General features: G+C 40.5%; 1 non-coding gene across 1 annotated transcript; it reads left to right on the top strand.

Annotated features, from left to right (window-relative positions):
- The first annotated feature begins 5,411 nt into the window (after positions 1-5,411).
- On the top strand, positions 5,412-5,493 carry trnas-aga (transfer RNA serine (anticodon AGA)). Its single transcript has one exon. It is a non-coding gene; the product is annotated as a tRNA-Ser (tRNA).
- The last annotated feature ends 5,391 nt before the right edge of the window (positions 5,494-10,884 follow it).

Here is a 10,884-nt window from a genome sequence, read left to right as displayed (position 1 = left end):
ATCCACAGAGCCAGCATATTAAGATGTTTATAATTAGAGGCAATTTGTTTAAATAACTAGGTATGGATACTGATGTGCAAGAGAGGTGGAAAGGCTGTTTCCTTAAGCCAGCCCTATAAAATGTTTTATTCTCAGTGAGATGCTGCCATTTCATAGTGGGTTTCTAACACTGTGTATAGTTCCATCCACACAGTGCCTTTACTTCCATCCATTTCTAATCTCTTTATCCAGTACAGAGGATTTGGAGCCTATCCCAGTAAGCGACGGACACAAGGCAGAATACACCCTGGACATAGCGCCAGTCCATCACAGGACAGACAGACACAAACACACACACACCAGGGCCAGTTTAAATCTAACCTCAGAACCTTTCTTTTCAGAAGACTTAGTGTCTGTATCTGCTTCATTTTCGAATTTTGGTAGCACCTCTAACTGCTTGTCTTTCTTATATGCATTTACTTTGTAATCTGTGGTCCTTTTATCTGTTTTTACATCTACTGTATTGCTTTGAGATGCCACCTTTAATGGTGATATATCAAATAAAGTTTTTTATTATTGTTATAGGGAAACATGATCAGATTTAAAAAGATCTAAAGTATACTAGTTTGTCACTCTTCTCATTCCCTTTGCTAAATGACTTTTCATACTAGTCTGATCAATCTAACTGCCAGTTTTCTGTGCTTTCTCTATCCTGCTAGATTTGCAATTATTCTGAAAATTTTCATCTTGAAATAACTCATTTCTAAATACCTTTTTCACTGTTAACATCTTGCAGCAACTCTGCGACAAAATATACACTCTGACAGTTCATCCTGCTACCAACATTAAATAAAACAAATCTTAAGATTTCTAGATTTATGTCTTTATTTAGTGGTTTCATTAGTGACAAAGGCTAAACTTTCTTGGAAAAATGTCTTTTATGTGTTGCGGAAAAAACTGACTCGCTTTAACAAAATATGTTTACAAATCCTTTCACCTGGCATTTTCGTAGTTAGAAATTATGGAACGCTCTGTTAAAGGCAAGGGAGTTTTTATGTCCGTTGCAGTTCTTTTGCAACATGAACATAATTATATCGTTATTAATTTCTTGAGATATGCGATTCCATATTATATTCCCTTTTAATCAAATTCTAAAAGTATGCTTGTTGACTCCGGTATCGCGTTAGTTAAAGACTTCGATGCTTAAAATGTTTAGGGAGAAATGGAATACTGGTGTGTATGTTTTCTTTAAAGTACCGAGACCAGCCATATACTGTATGTTTAAGTTCCAAAATTAATATCGTTTATGGACTTCACACGCGTTGCAGTATGCTCCTATTCTTTTTATGCTTAGGCACTAAGATCTCCCTTCTGCTTTGTGTAAGGATGGTATCAAAAGGTACTGTGTATAGTTCCATCCACACAGTGCCTTTACTTCCATCCATTTCTAATCTCTTTATCCAGTACAGAGGATTTGGAGCCTATCCCAGTAAGCAACGGACACAAGGCAGAATACACCCTGGACATAGCGCCAGTCCATCACAGGACAGACAGACACAAACACACACACACCAGGGCCAGTTTTCCCATAAACCAATTAACTTACCAGTATGTTTTGGAGTGCGAGAGGGAGTCATATCACACATATGGAGAAAAACCATGTAACCCAGAGAGAACATGTAAAAACCCCACACACACAGGATGGCAGGAATTGAACCTAGGACCCCAGTGCTGCAAGATAGCAATGCTAACCACTTCGCCACCATTATAAAGGAATGGATATCTTAGTTATCTTTCTAGTTCACAGGTTTGCATGCATGATTTAATTTTGAAAGCCACTGAGACATCAGGTACTACTGTTGTATTTATGAAAAAGAAACAAAACAAAAAACATACTAACAACTGTGCCATCCTACTCCTTAGTTAATACATTTTATTATTCATAAACAGTTAACATTGTTAGCAAAATATTTTGAATTATATTTAACCCTATTTTTTCTTTAGTTTTGTATTTAACTTATTATATGATAGTCAGACTTAATGTATATTTGAACAATGAAATTATATTTTTACAAGATGCGGGGGAAAGTGCAACAGCTTATTACAGTGCTAAATTTAATATTATTGATTGCTAATAGTTTATGCTAACACCTAACTTTCTTAATTAGATGTATTTAAAACAGTGAACTAAGTGTAACATACTATTCAGAAATACAATCGAAAATAGTTTTGTGGTCTTTGTATGGATGAAACGTTTCTAAAATGTATAACGTAACAAAATTAAAGACGATTAAAATCTGCAATCTTTCCACTTGTAATGTCATTACACAGAACAACACGTTTCTGGTTTGTTTTAATTAGTATTAGTTAGTAGTTAGTAGTTTTAATTTAATTAGTATTGCAATTCGCACTGATTCCCTTGCGAAGATATGGACTTAAGAATATTCGTGCCTGGTCAAAAAATGGCATTAAGCACTTAAAATTAATATGGTTAATAATAGTAAACTGTAACATGCTGTAACAAGATCGGTTAAACTGCGAAGAAAATGCTTTCAGAGAAAATGTTTCAGGTGTGAAGAACATAGATCTCCAATGCAATTTCAACCAAACCTGTTCCCACACACCCTGCCCCCACTACCATTAGAATATACACAAAGCACTGAAATCTTTCGAGCTAATGATCAGGTGACCCGAGAGAGAGCGAGAGAAACACCAAGGGGTGCGGAACCAGGGAACTATTTACATGGAAAACGGGCGATCTCCCCAGACTGTCCGCCCATTTCACTGTTACCTGGATACCTCTTTATTTAGAACTCACTAACACTAATTTTTAGTTTAGAAGGATTCAAGTAGGGTTTTAGATGAAAGGCAGCGACCTTAATCAAGCCCAAATCATAATTGAACCCATTCAGAGCCTACATTACATTTTAGCGTTTCATTCTGAGCAGAAGACCCTCACACCTGAAGAAGGCTTGCGTTTTCTCTCTTCTCTTTTAAGCATGTGTACAATGTGTAATACAATTACAATGTGTAATTACAATGCGAATCGTATGAGGGTGGGGGGGAGGTGTCTTTCGCTGGAAATCTCGCCTGCTTCTACTTTACGAGCACAACCCCCTCTCTGCCGGAGTGCTGGCTGTGACGAATTAAACCGGTTTCACAGGTTTCAATCACAGACCATGTGACATGGGAGTCAGGAAACTAACACACAGCGCCACCGGATTTGATAACACTATAAAAACGCTATAAAATAATGTGACTAGGCACAGAACAAGTTTACAGCACAGTACAATAATAAATGCTGACCATGACTTTAGAAGCATAAATTGCCTTACACTCAATTTAAACACAAGCTGTCTTTAGCCCTCTAAGCTGGTTCATACAGAAATGTAGAGATCCAGGCTCAGAACACACAGCTTCATTAGCGAATACATATGCAGGACAACTAGAGAAGACGTTTTGCAGAGGATGGATTTTTAGAAACATCCCATCAGTGACATCACTGAAGTCAACTCCTAGGTACTGTAACTGTCGTGTGGATAGTTTCACAAGAATCAGACAAAGGTTTAAGCATCGCTTGTTCTAGATAAAACTGCAAAAAAAACAACAACAACCCATAATGTACTTCTTTGCGGCTCTGTTTGCCCAAATCATATATTCACAACGTGAAATCTAGAAAATAATATTACGTAACCAAAATCCGCAATATGGAAACAGAACCTGTGTAATTGTTGATAGATGATGTACTCGTAACATTTTTTCAAGACGAACTACAACATTTAAAAAATGACTTGTATGTACTTGATATCTCTAATCAATCTACGGGTCATAGCACAAAACGAAACTAAAACGCATACCGTTTCGCGCTTCTTATTAGTTGCTCAAAAGTAATTTGACCGTATGAAATGCATAATATGAACCAAGAAACATGTACGTGAGCAGTACTTAAGCACTGTAGTATCGGTGTTAAGACATACCTCTCAGTCTCCTCCTCTCTTGCCAAAACACGTTGCTTTCTTGCTGTGGTGAGATTGGTGGTAATGCAAAGACGCCACATACTGCCGACAGACGAGAGTGTTGCGGGAGAAGAGAGAAGTGATGGAAGATTGAAGAGTGTCCTAGGTGGAGCCAAGATGAAGTGTCACAATTGCATAGGGGAGGATTTCAAATATTTAAGATGGTAAAAATAACCGGAAGTGATCCCCCAGTCCGGCGCAGTCTGACGTACTTCTGTCATATAAAGTGAAACTAGATGTCGAACTGGAGCCTCACCATTTGCATAAGTGAGGCTCCAGTTATACATCTAGTTTCACTTTAAATGACAAAACTGAAGAGACTTAAAAGAGCTGGAGAGGATTTCTTACAACTTTTGAGCCGGCACAGTTTTCGAAAACGTTTTCTTCACGCTGCACTATACAACACTGACAGCCAAGAGTCTCCAAAACAAAACGAATTGACAGATAGGAGAAAAGTCCCACTCGTCCTAAAGTTCCCAAAATCCAGCACTGAGCGTAAACAAAGTGTTCAAGTAGCGTGGGAATGCTACCCCTAATCCTAGCTGGAGTTTGAGCGTCTGGTTCAGAGTTTGCTCAAGAGTTTACCTTTCACAGATGCGCAAAGATGAATGTTGAGGGTGCACGCTTCAAGGCGCCTTACAGTGCAGGGAGTGATTAGAGACGATTCGTGACGTGTGCTCGTTCCCATATACCGTACGCCCCGGGTTGCAGTGCTAGGATGACGTCCAATACCGCTTCGGCACGTAACGGCATTATATTCAAGTGCAGGACGTGAGGGTTTTATTTTGTTCGTTTTGTTCTGCTCTGCTTTGCTTTATTTTGCTTTCCATGGTGTTCGTAAGAACGTCAATAAAAAGGCGATTCCTGCGTCTAACACGAATATAAGAGCTATTTCAAGTGCGGCTTCTAAAATGCTTGTAGACATTTGTCTGTTGTTGATTGTTTTTTTGTGTCTAACAAAGTGCCATTTTCCTGTCCGGACGGGGAGACTTTATCATTCCCACATGAAGCAACCCTTAAGTCCTCTGAGGCGTGTCTGTCTGCAAGGTTTGTATTTTGGAAAGGTTTTTTTTTTTTTAACGGAGAACGACTTTGAAAAAGATTTCCGCCGGCGTCTCGCGATCCGTGTGTGATTGTAGCAAGAACATGGTGCGGCTTCTTAAATGCTTGTGGACATTTGTCTGTTGTTGATTGTTTCTTTGTGTCTAACAAAGTGCCATTTTCCTGTCCGGACGGGGAGGCTTTATCATTCCCACATGAAGCCACCCTTAAGTCCTCTGAGGCGTGTCTGTCTGCATGGCTTGTATTTTGGAAAGGTTTTTTTTTTAATGGAGACTGACTTTGAAAAATGTTTCCGCCGGCGCCTCGCGATCCATGTGAGATTGTAGCAAGAACGCAGCAACGGTGGTGCTCGCTGTAGTTGTGGCCGAGTGGTTAAGGCGATGGACTAGAAATCCATTGGGGTTTCCCCGCGCAGGTTCGAATCCTGCCGACTACGGTGTCCTCCTCACATCGTTGTGTGCTGGCGCAAGCAAGGAAAAGTGCCTTTCTGCTTTTCCTGGTGGTTTTAAAACGCGAGATCGCTTGTACCCGCTGCCTTGGAAAGAAATGTCTACATGTTTACTTGCACATTGTCTATTGTTTGTTTGTACATTGTCTTGATGCACTGTTTGCACTTTGTCTTGTTTTTTACACTTGTTTTACAATCGAGAGACCTTCTGTAAGTAAGAATTCCATTGTACCAGTACCGGTTACATATGGCAATAAAGTTCAAGTTCAAATGCTTCAGCGTCCGCAAACGGCATTTTGCAGCTGGAAGCAGACGGCGACGCTTTTTGCGGTCGCGTGTCTTGTGCCCCATTTCCGGCCTTTAACATCGAATCAATAAAGCTGTTAGAACCGACACCATAGGTGCTTTTCTTACAACTTTTGATCTGACTCAGTTTCGGAATGCAATTCCTGAACACTGCGAGAGACAACCTACAGATGCAGCCATTCAAAATGAGCGGTAAAAACCCGTAGTACAGTAACAAACCCGCAGGGCACCGTAGGGCACCGCGGTAAGTGATTGGCTGGTCAAAATGACCGACAGGGGCACTCGTGGTGCCTTTACTGTGCACCTTTACTAATGTCTTTACTGTGAACATTTCAATCCGCTTAGTTTTGAATATTTATATGGAATTTTACCACTAAAGGGAAATTTTAGTAGCTGAGCATAAAAAGAAGAGGAGCATAACGCATCTGAAGGTCATAAACGATATTAATTTAGGAACATAAACATTACTGTATGTACATAAACTGTACTGTGTATGGCTGGTCTTGATAGTTTAAAGAAAAAATACACACCAGTCTTCCATTTCTCCCTAAACATTTTAAGCATGAAAGTTTTATGAAACAGTACCCAAATATGTGATTGCTGTATAGAATGAATTTTAATTTTTAAAAATTATTTAACATGAAAATTAAGCTGTTTACATCTTCCGCCTGAGAACAGTCACCCGTTGCTACCCAACGCAGAAACACAGCCACTAACTAGCAAAGAGAGGACATTAGCTAGCCAATATGATAAAGAAATAAATGATTATTTTATTTCTTTTGCACATTTATTTGAACATTTCCATCGATTGTACAAGCACTTGGAAACTGTCCAATCCCTAGTTCATCAAGCATTTACCGGTCTGGTGCCGGTCTGTGTCTTCTAGGATATAATGCCAGCGAACTCTTGTTTTTATGTCCACTATAACTACGCTGGGCAAACGTTCCGAGGTCAAATTCTTCCAGCACGGGGGTACCTTTAAAGCGGAGACGACGGCACCGAAATTTTTTGGCGCGCCTTCTCTTTAAAGCCCTGGCCAAATATGAAGACAGTACGTACAGTTATAATTCAAACGGAATTAAAAACTACACATCCCAGTTACCATGGTGGTGCTTGTGATCATTGCGTTTAACCAACGAAACAGGGCGAAAAATCAGTCACATGACTTTGGGGCAGAGTTTCGAAAGCTTAACCTATCAGCAACAAAGCGAAATTTACACGATAGGCTACCTCAATCTGTCAGTTACACGACTGTGTATGTCGCTTAAGCCACTCCTATTTGGCATTTTAGTTATGGAGGCGAGAAGACGCCCCCCCCCTCCCCCCTCTGGGTGTCTGATTTGCCGCCATCTTTAACTGTTCGGTGTCTGAATCGGAGTAGCTACGCGTACGAAATAAAGTTAATCCTAGCTACAAAACATATATTTTTGTGGTAAGAGGGCGCAAAACATCAGTATTTACTGCTATTAATTACTGTACGATTTATAGTTGAAATCTGAGCCTAGATATAAAGTTAGATATAAAGTTAAAATCTCGACAAAGCAATGTAGGAAATACAGAGAAAATAAATCCTTTCTGACATCTAAAATCAGTTTCGATCGAGGTCTCTAAAACGAACAAGAAAAAGAGGATTTTCGGAGGGCAATTACGCTGTGTTTATATAGAATAACTGATTTATGAGCAATCTAATTTCTTGTTCGTTTAAAACAGTGAAATGTCAGCTGCAAAAGATCGCACCAGAAACAGCACTCTCTCTGCCTGTCATAGACGTTCAGGAAAGGCTGAATGAAGTCATGTCAAGTACAATAATTCGGTGATCAATAATAACAGTTGTAGGACAGTATATAAGGAGGATAAGGATTTTGAAGTTGACTCGAAATCTGATAGGTAACCAGTGCAAGGACTTGAAAACAGGTGTAATGCATCCCTGATAGGATTCTTGCCGTCATATTCTGAACATATTGAAGATTGCTCGGTGTGGACTTAATTTCCCCAGTGAACAGGATGTGCATTTATTAATTCTAGAAAAAAGCCTTTCTTGATTTCTCTAGTTCCCTTTAAAATAAACTATTATTCCACAATGCAGAGTATTACATGGCCAGTATTTACACATGATATTTGTGATTTAAAGAAATTAACACAAGCAGCTTTTGGAGATTTAAGTGTTGGCTGAGTTATTGCAGGATAAAAGACTAGAGATGTTGGCAAGAAGAAGATAATTTGGGGAAAGCTGAGGAATACACTTATAACAAGAACACTTCCTAATGGGGTTAGGCATACTTTTGATGAAGATGATGAAGTTAACAGACTATATGTTTACATAGATACTGAAATAAGGATTGTATTTTAGATTATGTGTAGGTGCTGGCATTGAACTGTGTGTTGGATGCACATGAATTGAAGGAATGGGCAAACATAGCTGATGCGGATCCACAGAGCCAGCATATTAAGATGTTTATAATTAGAGGCAATTTGTTTAAATAACTAGGTATGGATACTGATGTGCAAGAGAGGTGGAAAGGTGGAAAGGTTTCCTTAAGCCAGCACTATAAAATATTTTATTCTCAGTGAGATGCTGCCATTTCATCGTGGGTTTCTAACACTGTGTATAGTTCCATCCACACAGTGCGTTTACTTCCATCCATTTCTAATCTCTTTATCCAGTACAGAGGATTTGGAGCCTATCCCAGTAAGCAAAGGACACAAGGCAGAATACACCCTGGACATAGCGCCAGTCCATCACAGGACAGACAGACACAAACACACACACGCCAGGGCCAGTTTTCCCATAAACCAATTAACTTACCAGTATGTTTTGGAGTGCGAGAGGGAGTCATATCACACATATGGAGAAAAACCATCTAACCCAGAGAGAACATGTAAACCCCTCACACACAGGATGGCAGGAATTGAACCTAGGACCCCAGTGCTGTGTTGTAACAGAAGAAATAAGGTTCTTGATCCTGAGATGAAGTAAAACAGATGAGTTTATTGCATGCAAGGAACAATAAAGCCGAAGTCTTGTTTCCCGCAAGAAACAACAAAACCGAAGTATTGTTCAACGTACTGTTACAAACTTTTGGGTTATATAGTGTTTTCTTCTCCGTTTCTGACGTCACTCGGTCTGATGGTAAAGAGGGGGGTTCATGGTATTTGGCCAGTTTACGATGTTCTGGGCAAATGGTCAGTTTAACATTACACCCAGGGGGGTTCCTAGCTTGCATCTGCAATCCTTATCAGTTAACCCCCTTTCCTGCCATAAACCCCAGCTTGTGACTTAGAAGTCTAAACCCCCTACAGAAAGGATTAAATTCAAACCCCCGTCTTCACATCTTTCTTCATTCCCCCCTTATAAAATATGGCATACGTCAGTGTAGCCTATTTTTATACATACAATGTCAGGGCAGATCTTTCCTTTCTTGGCGAACAGGTATGTATTGCCATGTCATTGTACGTTCCACGGTTATAGCAAGATGTGATACATGTTTTTGTGAATGTGATGATTACAATTATACATATAAACAATACTACTCCTACAGATACACACTATAAAAAGGTTCCACCCCAGGCCCCAAACACAGACTTTACCCAAGACCCAATTCCCCAATTTTCAGTATAATAGTCCTGATATTTCTGTCCCTCATTGTAAATGTGTTGGGCCAGATCTGAGACGTGCTCAGAATTATCAGGAATATATGTGCAGCATTCAGTGTCAATTACTGCACAAGTTCCTCCTTGGGCCGCCAGTACATAATCTAAAGCTAGTCGGTTCTGCATGGCCACTGTTCTGAGGGCTACCATCTCATCATTAACAGCCTTCAGACTAGATGAGGTAGAATTTGCTAATTCTTCTAAAGTCGAGGCCATTTGAATTAACTCTCGACTCAGAAAGTTCATGCCGGCTTGTGGAAATATTATACCTAAATAATATTCCCAATCAGCCAATTTTCTTTGTGGTCTGTGGTTAGGTCCGAAGGGGCTGTGGATTTGAACACGGATATGAGGAACCACATATCCTAAATAACATGAGCCAGACCACTGGGCTGGCAACCATGGGTAGGCTCGTTTTCCACAAATGAAAGATGTTCCGTTTGGCGCTCCCCATGCCTCTGAAAACAAGAAGCTTATACTGAATTGTGGGGTGTGCCGATCCCATCCTGGAATTTGGAAGGTAGAGGTGGATATATTTGCAGCGATGGTAAGGTTGCAACGACTCCATCCAACCAAGTGCAGACCAATTAGTGTGCTGAAAACATATGTTTCCCTCACGTTCCTTATTGAGAGTCAGGTATGGTGGTGTATGGCTTCTGTTATATTTAGGAGCGTAAGAGCCTGTGAAACTCGTGGGCTCTAAGCCTCGCTCCTGTAGATATTGTAATGTTGTGCAGGTTAAAGTCGTGTTATGGCAACCCCCCATAGTTTGTCATATTAAAATCTCCTAAATTATCCCTCCAAATGATCATGCCTATGACTTCCTCGAGACGCCAAGGAATGGCTCCCATAGGAAGTCCTCCCTGTACATATTTGGGTAATGTGGCACACACCCAGCAGGCACTTTGGTTGGTTTTCTTAGCTGTCAGATAGGAGAGGCCTAAAAAGGAATTAATTCCATGTTCTCCTTTGTGGGAGAGATGATCATTAATTCCTGCGGAACATAGTCCTACAGCAACAATTATTCTTATAAACAGAAATGATTTCTTTCTGAGTCTGTAAATGGGGATGAGGCTCGTCGGCAGTGTGGCGCGTGGATCCAGCGATCTTTTCCTTCCACTCGAACCGCAGACTCGGTTGTCAACAGGATCTGGTAGGGTCCGTCCCACCTGGGCTGGAGAACCTGTGAAGGAAATTTCCTGATCCACACCCACTCTCCTGGGATGAGGTTGTGCCCTCCTTCAGGTGGTGGTCCCCACGCCTCCAGGACCTGCTCGCGGGATCCTTGGGTGGCCTCTGTCAGCAACTTGCAATAATACAAAGGAATGGTTGATCCATCTGAGGAAACCCCAGTCTCAGCACCTGTAAGAGAACTTGTTTCAAATTATTAAAGGCGGCTTTTGCTGCGGGAACCAAGGCAAT

This window comes from Atractosteus spatula (assembly GCF_055471065.1).
Source record: "Atractosteus spatula isolate fAtrSpa1 chromosome 16 unlocalized genomic scaffold, fAtrSpa1.hap1 SUPER_16_unloc_2, whole genome shotgun sequence".
NCBI lineage: Eukaryota > Metazoa > Chordata > Actinopteri > Semionotiformes > Lepisosteidae > Atractosteus > Atractosteus spatula.
Note: the sequence above shows the minus strand (reverse complement) of the source record. Positions and strands in the feature narration are given on the sequence as shown.